General features: G+C 42.4%; 1 protein-coding gene across 2 annotated transcripts in view; it reads left to right on the top strand.

The window, feature by feature from the left end:
• The window catches only part of LOC101917148 (glypican-5-like), a 390,469-nt gene that overhangs the window by 137,262 nt on the left and 241,141 nt on the right, over positions 1-12,066 (top strand). The gene's annotated exons all lie outside the window — the stretch shown is intronic.

Below are 12,066 nucleotides of genomic sequence, written 5' to 3'. Positions count from 1 at the left end.
CACTTTGAATAAAAACTGTTTTTGGAATTGCCCTACAGCCTTACCAAAGCATGCTCTGCAGGAATTCTTATAAAATAACAATTAATAAATGCACTGTTCGGTGTCAGTAGAGCAGCTAGAAGCTCTGCAGGGTGAAAAGATCATTCTAGTTCATCAGCTAATTTTTTTGCCTCTGTATTTTATCAAAGTCTTTCCCTTCACCCTTTAGAATCCAAACTGGAAAATAACATTTGCACTCTCCACGAGCTAAACTTCTTGCTGTCATTTCTCTTGCTCTGTGTAACATGAGGTAACGTTGCCCTGAGGAGAAAAAGAGGTATTCAGAATACAACTGTAGCTGTTACTATTACTGTCAAAATATACATCAGTTTTTGCAGTTGGTTGGAAGCTTGCCAGTGAATGTTTTCCAAAAATGCCTTTTTGTCGAAACAGAGACATTCCGTGGGATTGTATTGGCTTTCATGATGTTTCTTTTTGAAGTGTATTTTGTGGCCTGTAGCAGTTTTAAAAGATGAAGTTCTAGCATTCTGTTGTCTTGCTTTAAAATGATTGTCACGATTGAAAATTGTTTTGTAGGAACATATGGAATAATTCCGATGTGGAACATGGAGAGATGTTACAATTACTGACTGTCCCATTAAAGGGAGTTCTGACTCCCACACAGCTCTGCTTAGATTTCTCATGTGTAAATAACTTCAGCTTAATTACCTCTGAGATATTCAGAGATAAATACATGTCTAACATATTCAAAGATTACTTAAAAGTTTAATAATTCAACATATATTGGCATTACAAATGAATTGTAGAAGCATATATTTGAAGATTTTGGCAACAATGCAGTTATTCTAAATATTAATGTATAGTGATCGCAATACTGACTGATGTTTTTATGGTAAAAGTTATGGAGAGTGGGGAGGATATCACTGTTTCTAATCAGTATTTCCATTTCAGAGCCCCTTTTGCTGGTAATGTGTTGCTGGGTGCATAGTTAACTTTCAGAACAAACAGCTTTCTGACCAAAAAAACCCCAAGAAAAACATTTCCTATATCAACTCTCTGAACAAAAAATTAAGCAGAAATTTAGCTTTAGTTTTTCGTTTATTTTTGTTCACCAAAAAAGCGCCACTTAAACTGCTGATAGATACGTTTTAGAAAGGCATGAAGGGGAAAGCTGTTGTTTTTTTCCTTTGCCAGTCTGTATCGTTCTGAGAGCTGGAGACGTGGGAAAGTTTCAGTTTGAAAAGAAAAGAAAGCTGGGAGAAGTAGTAGGGAGAAGACTAGCAAGACCCCTCATATCTTGAATTAAAAAACACAAACAAGGGAAAAAAAAATCCCCAAACCTACACCCCAACAACCCCAACAACAGAGAGAGGGGAAAAAAACTAACTACCAAAACACCCACCACCAGTCCCTGAAATACATATTTGTAGTTAACGTATTAAATGGGCAAATTAGAATAGAAAAAGTTCACATGATTACTGAGACAGCAATATGTGTGTATTTATCAGTTCTGTCACAGTATTGATCTCCTTACAAGGAGGAGACTTTCTGGGCAGCCTGTACGGCCGGCAGTGCTACACAGCAACACAAACGTGGTGCCTGCTTGCTGGCAAATTTTACTCCTTTCCATCTGTTTTGTAGGCTGTACTTGTCACCAGTTGTCCCCACAGGAGAAATAAACCTGTCCTGGTGATGCCTGAAGATGCATTTCTCTTTGTTCTTTCTTCTTTCCCAGGAGACTGGAAGTTTAAGTATCAGCAGTAGTAAACAGCTCTGAACTCAAAATAGAGCCTTATTCTTAACTCTGTATCAGAAAATAGATCACCCCAGTTGATCTGGTGGATCTCTTGTGAACCTGAGTTTAAGGTTACTCAGGCTGCAGAACTGGCAAAAGCTGCAGTTCCTGTTTCCTTGATGCTTCTTGCATTTCATAATGCTGTTTGAAAGCTGAGTGATATTTACGCTGAATGCTAATTGGCATTCAAGCTCTTCAGGAAAAACAAACTCAACCTTTAAAACCAATTTAACACACAAACGCAGCCTGAAACAATATGAAATTGTCATTCAGAAATGGGGATTGTGCATGCAGTTAGGAGAGAGGGCACTCAAGGTCTGTCGGAGGATCTGATAAACAGGATTCTTGTCGTACTTTTTTATTTTAGTGTAATTCTCTGGATTGGGTTTTATCATGTTTAAATCAATGCACTAGCAGGGGAAAAAAAAAAAAAAAAGACAACACTTGAGACTTGAGCTGCTGGTAAATACAGCATAGAAAGACACAGGTTTTTTCCACCCGTTTGAGTGTACGTTTCTGACCTGCTCTTCAGATGAGCAGCAAAACGTGGCTTTGCTAGGAATCCTCTGGTGTCGGTGCAGGGCCTTTTTGAAGACATTACAAATACTTGCACCAGCAGTACTGTTTTTCTCTTAATTACTCTTGAGCAACTTGTTCCTGGAACAAGACTTCATGTAACAAATAGTCTGCGAGGCTAACAAAGGTCTGAGTATACAAACAATGTTCAGAGATGAGGCTAGAGCAGAAAAACTGGAAAAATATTTTGCAAAGTGAAGCAAGCTTGGAGAAGTTTCTGTGCTGGAACCTTTCTTTCCTGGCAGGGCGTCAGATGATTTTCTCAATACCGTGTCGGTAGAAGAGATTGCAGGAGAAACTGACAGCATGAACCATGATGCACTGCCAGGACCAGACACCATTCACCTAAGAACTCTAGAAGGACCAGAGGATTAAATAGCTGAATTATTCATGTGATGGTGTATTTTCCTTGAGTGCTCCAATAACAGACGATGGAAAGATGTGAAATGTGAAGATAACGTTATATTTTTAGCAAAATAAGGATTTCAGAAAGGTGTGGCCAGTGAAGTTGGTATGTAAAGCAAAACCTATAGAAACTATTAAGATATGAACATGGTATCTAGGGAAAGGAATCAACATGCTCTGACAGTCTTTAGAGGGAGATAACAAGCTTGTAGACAGGGCAGATAGCTATAGTCTGCCTGGATTTCTGATAGGTATTTGTTAAGGTCCTTCACACAGGGCTGGTAGAGATGAAGGTAAAGGGTAGGTAATAGATGCTCCTAAGTTACAGTGGAAGGAGGACAGCAGTGGCAGTGCATGGGGGTTTGTGCTGGAACCTGTGCTGTTCATGTCATAAAAAGACCTGTGAAGGGGAGTGAATACTGAGGTGACAGGATGTGCTGATCATACCAAGTTATCCTGGTTAGAAAAGACAAGGGTCAGCTGTGGTTAATTGTGGGAGGGACTCATGGCATGGACTGACTAGGCAATAAAAGAGCATATGAAGTTCACCACAGGCAAATGTAAAGTGATTCACCTAAGAAGAATAATGCTGATGTTACATACAGAATGGTGTGCGCTGAGGTGGCTTTCAGTGCTTCAGGCACATGGCACCTGCTGTTCTGCTGTCCCCCAGGCTCGGGAAGATAGAATACAACTGCAAATGTACAGGGCGAGCAACAAGGAGGGGGATCCAGGGCATGAAATGGATCCTGTATGTGGAATGACAGGCACTCCAGCCTGTTACAGGAAAGAGAGAAGGGAAATGTGATAGTGCCCTATAAAAATTGTGTGTGTTGAATGCTGAATAGGGATTTGCTGTTCACTGTCTCTTTCATTACAAGAACAAGGGCATCTTAGTAAGTGATGGCTTGACAACAGAAGTAGATACTCCTTTGCTAAACTTTTGGTTAAGCTGTGAAACTTCTTGCCTCAAGATGTTTGGATGTTTAAAAAAATGAATGAATTAGTGAGTGAATTCATCTCCTAGAAGAGCAAATTATAAAATTACTATCTGAGCAGATATGAAGCAACCAGGTGTCACATCCAAGTCCCTTCCTCTAAAAGCTGAGGCAAAAGTTTTGATGAAAGATTTCCTCTGGTCACTCTTAGGCAGCTGCTCCCATGGATTTGGTTTCTGTAGGGGCTAAACTGCAGAAACCTTTCTCTCCTCAGGACTCTCTCTTCAACCAAGATAAATAAATGCTGGCATTGAATCACTTCTCTCTGTTCTTCCTGGCTGTGGCAGCTAAACGGGATTTGCTGTCTCAGGTCTCAGCCTCAAAATTGGCAGATTAGTGCAATGCAGCACCCAAGGACTTTCCCAAAAGCTCATCTTGAGTTTTTCTGTTGATATCAGATTTGCATCTTTGCACAAAATGTGGATTCCCTTTAGAACTCCTTTTTATGAAGTCTCTTTTTTTGTGAAGCCTTAGCTGCAGTGGAGCAGCCTTATCAGAGACTGCTCTTTCTGCCGCTAGAGAAGGGAAAAGGAGACGTGGTCTCACTGCCCGGCTGTGGGGGTATGCCTGTGTACAATGGGTGAATAATCCTGATAATCCTGGTTTGGAAATAGCACTTTAAAGGAACAGTAGCAGTGGGTTGTGAGTGCTGCAGTAAAGTTGGATAAAGTTGGATAATCATTCGCTCTTTCCATATCTGTCTGCCTACTTACCTCTTGCAGTTTATATGTCAAGACAGATGAAACAATCGTAAATAATAAATAGACAAGCAGTAATCTGTGTGTAGAAGGATGGTAACATTGTGAGTGTAGCTGGCATCTATTACAGCCAACTGTAGGCACTGCATATGCTCCCCCACTTTTGGCATGGCATTAGTTTTCAGAAAGGCGCTGACTGCAATCTGCAAACTATCGACCGCAGTGCGCGCTGCTCAGGCTTCAAGGCTGGAGTGTGGAAGTTGCTCAGGGCATGTTCAGCAGCCCCAGCGCTTGCTTTTCAGATGTCAGTGACAGCCTCCTCCTTTCTATGTCCGGGCTTAATCCTGGGCAAAGGCGACGTTGCAGCACTGCTCTGCATCCCCCAGGGTCTGCTAGAAAGGGGCATTCTCAGGGCAGCTCCTAAAGATGTGTTCCCCAGTTATCATCACAGACATGGACGCGAGCCTTTATCGTGACCATTTCAAAGAGACTCCTGCTACATGAACAACCTGTCTTGCAGGATTTTTGAAAGTTGAGAGGTCTGCTCGTGACTTGTGCTGAGTGCAGCCGGTTGTACATGGGGACCGTCCCACTGAGGAACAGACACCAAAACCTCTTATGCTGCTCCTATAAGGAAGTGGTGTCATTTTGAGTTGAAATTTAGAGGCTGGCCGATGCTTGCGAGAACGGTAAGATCACTGCTGCCACATCACATCTTTTCCCTTTAAAGGAATGGGCACTTACAATTACTTTGATGTACTCTAAAATCGCACCATCTCTGCTGTGATGCTGCGGTAAGCAAAAACCAGCTTGAGTCTCACAGTAGCAAAACATGAGCCAGTAATGAAGAAGAAAATTAAGTGACTGGTTTTGTTAATAGCAGAGGTGGCTGTCTGGGATCTGTGCAATAAAGCCCCTTTTACTCGGGTGCTGAAATACGCTTTTCAGCTCTGTGGCCAGCGTACGATAGGCACGGACCTTCAGAGGAAGGGATGGTGCTGATAGCCCAGTGCTCACACCATCTGTACTTCGGGGGTTTTAATTCAGGCTAGCCCATTCCTGGGAACTGAACGCCACTAGCCATCCTTGAAGTGCGTCCTTTGTTGAAAAAGAATCTGGTTCTGAGATGGCTCTGCAGTATAAACTGGAGTGTGAAAATGGTGACACCTGGGCTTAATTGAAAAGTATAAACCTGATCAGAACTTCATGTGATAATGTAGACACACCTGGCGTCACCTGGACACCAGCATTTGAAGCCTGGGATCTGAAAGTTTTAACTTCCCCAAATAATAAGTACTTAGAAGTTGTAAGTAGTATGTATGTAGTTTGTTAAAAAGTTCTATCAACGCACCCTTTTGGTGCAGCAGCCTATGGTGACAATTTCTGGTAGCACACTGCCCCAACAGTGAGGTGATGTAGTGCTTCACAGCTCTCAGGCTAGGCTGGCTGGCTGGCTTTGTGGCTTTCTGACGAATTAATTCTGAGCCAGCCTGCCTCTGCTAGGTGTGCGAAGCCTGAGGAGATCACAGCAGGTACTGATGTGGCTGTGGGTGGAAACCTGAGGCCAGGCTCTTGGCTGCTTTTGATACTATATTTTCCATTTACAAACAAACAAACAGCACCTATTAGGACAGTGTCAGCCTTCAGGTTGACTGTGAAAAAGAAAGCTTTCAAAAGTTTGAAAGAGAATTTTTTCCTGGGAAGAAGCAAATCTGAGTCACGACCATGATGTGCATGATGTTACATGACTTTTTCTAAGCAAAGAGTGGTGACACTTCTAGGTCAGTGAGACATTTTACAAGTCACAATTGCACTGTAGATGCTCAGTTTGTTTTAAGAATTACTGCTACTTGATTTCTAACTGTGGAACATGACAGTTTCTACATATTAGGAGGTTAAAGAAAGGGATGTTGCTTTAGGAGGTTGGTTTGTTCATTTTTTTTTGGTTTGGTGGGTGTTTTTTTATTGGGTTGGTTTTTGTCTTGGTTTTTGGGTTTTGTGGTTTTGTGGTTTTGTGGTTTTTTTTTTGTTTGGGTTTATTTTGTTGTTGATTTTTGTTGGGTGTGTTTTTTGGGTTTTTTTGGGGTGGGGTGAGTGAGTGACAGGATTGCTAGCTGCTTCAGAGATTCTTCACTTCAGGTGATTATTTTTTCCCACCCAAAAGCAAAGTAGGAGGAGGTGAATTAACAGGAGTTTTGGCAAGCCAATACTTTTGAAAACTTGAGAGTTAAAAATGTGGGAAAAAGGAAGAGTAGATTTACTGAGTGGCATGTATTGATGTTTAAATGTCTCCATCAATTTAATGCAGTTCTGTCTCTCGTTTTATTTTTAGCAGTCTTAAGTCAAACACTAGTTAGAATGGCCATCGCAGGTTTTGGTGGAATGCATCTCCAGCAAAGCAGAGCAGCTGTAGTGGTTGTTGTGGCCGACTGATCTATACTGTGTTTGTGAAATGGCTTAGTGAAGTCATGAAGAAATAGTAGATGGCGTCAAGAAGAAATCAACGTTGCTGAGATTTGTTTGTTTGTTTGCCACAGTCATCAAAATATTTCCAAAGTAAATGATGAAATGCTGCCTTAAATCCTGATGGTTATTCAGTGTTTCATCGTGTTCTGACTAGGTCTTCAAAAAATATTTTGGAGCTGCTATTTCTCGTTCTAAATCTGCTATCTTGGACCTCTCTTTCCTCCTTTAAAATAAAAAAGTGTGTTCCTGTACGAACAGAATTAGGAAATCCATGTCTTAAAGAGCATTGACTTGCTTCAGACCAAAATATCAATTATGCTAATTCCATTTAAATGAGAGATCTCTGTAAGTCACTACTATTTGCGCTGAAGTTTAAGGCTGTTTCTAACATTATATATAGAAATGTTCTCTATTCTTTCGAAGTCTCTGAGGTGTGCTGCTCCAGAGGTGCCCCAGAGCAGAGGATCGCACCGAGGGACCGTGGGGAGCTTTCCGTGAACTGGGAAAACTGAGAAGTGAGGGCAGAGGGAGAGGGTGCCCCAGTACCCCCAGAGGGCTGCCGCTCTGACTCCGTGTTGGCGGGGCCAGGAGTGAAGGTGGCCAAACCCCAACCCGTACAAAACCAACCCCCTGAGCATGAGTGGGCAGCCAGGGCATGGCACGGCAGCTGGCACAGTGAGGGTGAGCGAGGAGGGTGCCGTCCCCCTGCCTGCTCAAAGAGGCAAGCTCCAGTAGTGGTCATTGCCTCCGCAGAAAAAACCTGGCCATGGTTTCTGCTCGGTCAAAACCCAACACCAGAAGGCGTGTGGCCACCAAAATGGAGCTCGCAGCAGCCACGCAGCTGCCCAGGTCACGGGCTGCTGGGGTGCCCGAGCCTGTCCCTGCTGTGGGAGGGCAGCAGGGCTGGCACCTGCGCAAGGTGCGAGCCGCTGGGTGGTCTGCTCAGCCTGGGAGCAGCGCTGTAAGACCAAGCACAAAGGTTAAGGTGTATCGGGGAGGGTGAGAGCGAGGTAGACTTGTTTTTCTTGGGATTTTGCATTAAGGGGAGGGATTAGGGGACACAGGCTTGAGCAGATCACATCACGGATTGTTAGGCTCTCGGTGGTCCGTGTGAGCTGGCTGAGATAGGAAGGGGCAGATCACGGTGACTTTCTTTTCTCAAGAGGTTTTCCTTTAGAGACTTTCAGTTCCTGCTTTTAGTACCTTCATTGTCCCCTTTCTCATCCCCTTAGGCTCTAGCAAGCAGCCATCTGGAAATGGAAAACAGAGATAATCATTTAGCCTTAGCTTACTTCAAAAGCATTTAGCTTCTGTTATTCTTGTACCATGAGTGTTAACAATTTCTGGAGATATACTCGTTACTCTAAGTTGTAAAATGCTCTGTCTTTTTGCAGTGTTTCGTAGTTTTTAGGTATTTTCCAGGTCTTGCAGTGGTTTTGTTGGTGTTTCTTGTTGGTTTCGGTTTTTAAAATCCTATGGGCTAAACAAAACACACAGTATTGGAAGTGACAGTTTCAGACATAAATTTGCCTGAGCTTACCCTTCAGAAGGATGCAGAGCCATGATAGGCTTTGAATGGCATGTTGTGTCCTTCTGTCAGGATGCTAGAGGGATGAGTGTTAAAAGTTCATTGCTGTGCAAGCTTGTAAATGTTAATAAGGCTGCTAATTACCTCCTGCACAGCCCCAATCAACCATAGGGAGGAGAAATGGCAATGGTTAATAGCTACGCCTCACCACGTGTAAACACGTGGTGTGGCCAGGGCACCCCAGTTCGGGGACTTTCTGCTTGCCACCTGCAGTAGCAAGCAAGTTGTACTAGCTACTACGAAGAAAATAACTCCATCCCAGCCAAAACCAGGGCAGATGAACAAAAAGTGCGTAATGTTTGTGCAGTTACATTTGAAACCCTCTTCAATATTGGCGAGCTCTGAAATCTGGGCAGCTGGTCCCGGGCGGGTTATGGTGAGGACTTTGAACAGTTGAACAGAGTATGGAAACCAAAGATGAACATAGGTCAATGTTTTCCTTAACTCAGGCCAAATTTAGGTCTGCTGTTAGCCAACTGTCTATGTAAGTAAAGCATCCTGGTGAACTCGATGACGCAGATTTGAATTTCCCCATGATTTTTTAACATCTGTCTCGTAAAACGAGCAGTGGCTGCTCTGAGAATATTGAAGTATGTCATTTGTATGCACAGGGTCTGTGATATATTTAAGGATAGAATGTGATAATTTGCTGTTGGTAAAGCTTGCCCTTTCATGCAAGGAAGCAAAAATCTGGAGCTAGGCTAGTCGGGAGGGTAATATTTACTTTCTCTGGCTGCTTCAGGTGTTTGGGAATATTGTGTTCCGCTATCTGAAGTGGTCTCTTCCCTGCTCGCGAAAGCAAATGAGTTAAACAGCAGCAAAGGATAGCACTGGGCCCGTTCTCCCAGTTCACTTTTTCAAATGGGAAAACAAATCCTGTTTTTTTGGTCATTGAAAATGAGACATTTTGCAGAAAACAGAAGAGTTTCATATAGAAACTGTTTACCTTTCCATTATAAACATGCATACTTTATCTGCTTTACAAAATGTATTGATATGAGTTTGGTCAGATTCAGATGAATGGATCAGAACTCTGTAGCAGACACGTGGTGCCAGTGCCTGGCCACAGAATATGAAGAAAAGAGGAAGAGTCCTAGGGAAATCAACCAAGTAGTATAGGTAGGGGTGCGTGGAGGTCCGCGGTGTGTATACGGAGAGGTGAGGTAATGGTAATACTTAGTCCAGAGATGTGGGAAAGAAAATAGTTCGGGGAGTGCTGAGCTGCGTGGAGTTGCTGAGCTGTCCTGTTCTAGAGCTCCCACCATCAGGCAGCAAAGACCCATCTCTGTTAGCAGGAAAGGCACAGAGGCTTTATTCACTTCTGTGGGATACTCTGGATTTATGCTTGGTTGCTGAGAACGAAGTTTCTAGAATTAGAGCTTTAGGATCAGTCATAAAGGATGGAAAAGCTGGTATGTTTAATGCACTGATTCTGTTCTCTTTATTTGGGAGCATTTTGCAAATTACAGTACAATCCCGTGAATTGGAAAGGAGCTCAGAAGGTCTTTGGCCCAACCTCCTGCTCAAAGCAGGAGTTACTACGAGATCAGATCAGGTTCCTCAGGGCTTTATCCAGTGTGGTCTTGAAAACCTCCAGTGATGGAGACAATGTGAGCTCTCTGCGCAGCTTGTTCCACTTCTTGACTGTCCTTGTGGTGCAAAAATTTTCCCTTATATCCAGTCAGAACCTCCCTAATTTCAAATTTGATCTGTTGTTTCTTGTCCTTTCACCATGGACCGTAGGGTGTTTGCAAACCTGGAACTCTTGAAGGGCCATGCTGACAGCAAACCAAGAAGCGCCAGTCTTAGAAGCCTTAATAGCTGTCAGTTGCATTGAGACACAGCAACCGGATGATTTTCTGTTTTTACAAGGTGAAAGACCTCACTGCTGACGGAAAGAAGCGGTTACATTTTAAACACAGAGCATTATGCACAGAGTGAGATTAGAGCTGTGCTTACCTGCAGTCACTCACCTGGAGTGCTGTGATCAAACACATGATATGAATAGCGCCACCACAGAGGACTGTACTGTTCTTTAAAAGATGCTCACAAAGCAAAATCGATTTAACAAGGAAAACATAGGAATATAAGGAAATAAATGCCTCAATAAGGATATAATATTTGTCCTTCTTGTTTCTAATAGGAATAGATTCAATTTCAGTTTAGTTTTAGAGAGGATTTCTTAAAAATATGTTAAGCAGCTTTCTATTATGAACAGAAAATGTGGTGCAAATGAATTTATAATATGTTTTCAAAGTGAAGTTGTTTCATTGCATTTCACCAGTACTAGCAAACAGAAAAATAATAGGTTAGTATTGGATGTTTTGTATGTGTATAACCCATAGCAAATGATTTCTTACGAAAAGGAAGCACACACATCCAACCAACAAGCTGTGTTCAATCTGCAAGAGTTATTAAAACACTATATAATAATGCCTAGATGGTTTTTCTTCAGCAAGATCACAGAGGCCAATGTAGTAAGCTGATAGTCATTGAAAGATTACATATTTAGTGCCAGAAAGGACGTCACTAAAACATCTCCCAGGGGTTATGGGCACACATGTCTGTAGAAAGGAGTGTCTTCTGTGGTGATTTGAGATTAGTGCCACGTAGGATCCTGTGGTTGGCTTACTCTTCTGCTCCTAGTTCTGACTATAAAAATCATGAGCTGTCACATTTTTAATCACATGGAAGAGGAGAGAGGACTGTCTTTCTAACAACGAACAGGCGTGTTATAATGCAATTGAACAGCTGGCAGAAAACTCCTTAGCTGTATCTGGTTGACAGCAGTCTCCAACTAAAACACAGAGTGGGGGAAAATGGAATGGGAAAACTGCTTCCTACTTGTAAAATTGTACCTAATTCATTTCAGTGCTGAAAATACTTTTTGAACACGTGGACAACAGGAAGAGGTGATTGTCTCAAAAGCTGTTACATTTCGCTAGACTTCTGCAGCCGCTGAGATTACTTTTTCGTTTGCTACTGATTACCACAGTCGTTATTTTTCTCCACGAATTAGGAAGATATATTTACTTTTTCAGTGAAGGGCCATTTCTAATATTGCACAAGACTAAGCTGTCGGCTTGTAGCCCCAATTTTCTGTTCAATCAGGAGGATACCTATTATGCCTTCAAGACCATTTGTGGTGCTGTGTTAAAAGAATCAGGATACATAGCTGAGAAATAAGTGGTCATGAAATAACTTCTGTGTGTCCCATAACTACTTGTCCTACAGGGGAGTAATGCATCTCCTCTGCTGGATAAGACTGATCGAGATCCAAATGAATGTTTCCATAGTCGCTGTATAGCGACTATACAATGTGTGTATATTTATCTCAGCCCTATGTGTCTATATAGTGACTATACATAGACACTGTATAGTCACTAAATATATATACATAGACCTGATGCCTCTTGAATTCCAGGCAGAACTTTTTAGAAGTGAAAGCTTTTCCCTACAGAACCCTTCACAACTCTGGTGCTGCAGCCAGTCGGTGTAGCTTGGCCAGTTGTTTGTGCTGTGTGAGTACGCGTGCAGCGT

The sequence above is a fragment of the Falco peregrinus genome, chromosome 12 (genome assembly GCF_023634155.1).
Source record: "Falco peregrinus isolate bFalPer1 chromosome 12, bFalPer1.pri, whole genome shotgun sequence".
Lineage (NCBI taxonomy): Eukaryota > Metazoa > Chordata > Aves > Falconiformes > Falconidae > Falco > Falco peregrinus.
Note: the sequence above shows the minus strand (reverse complement) of the source record. Positions and strands in the feature narration are given on the sequence as shown.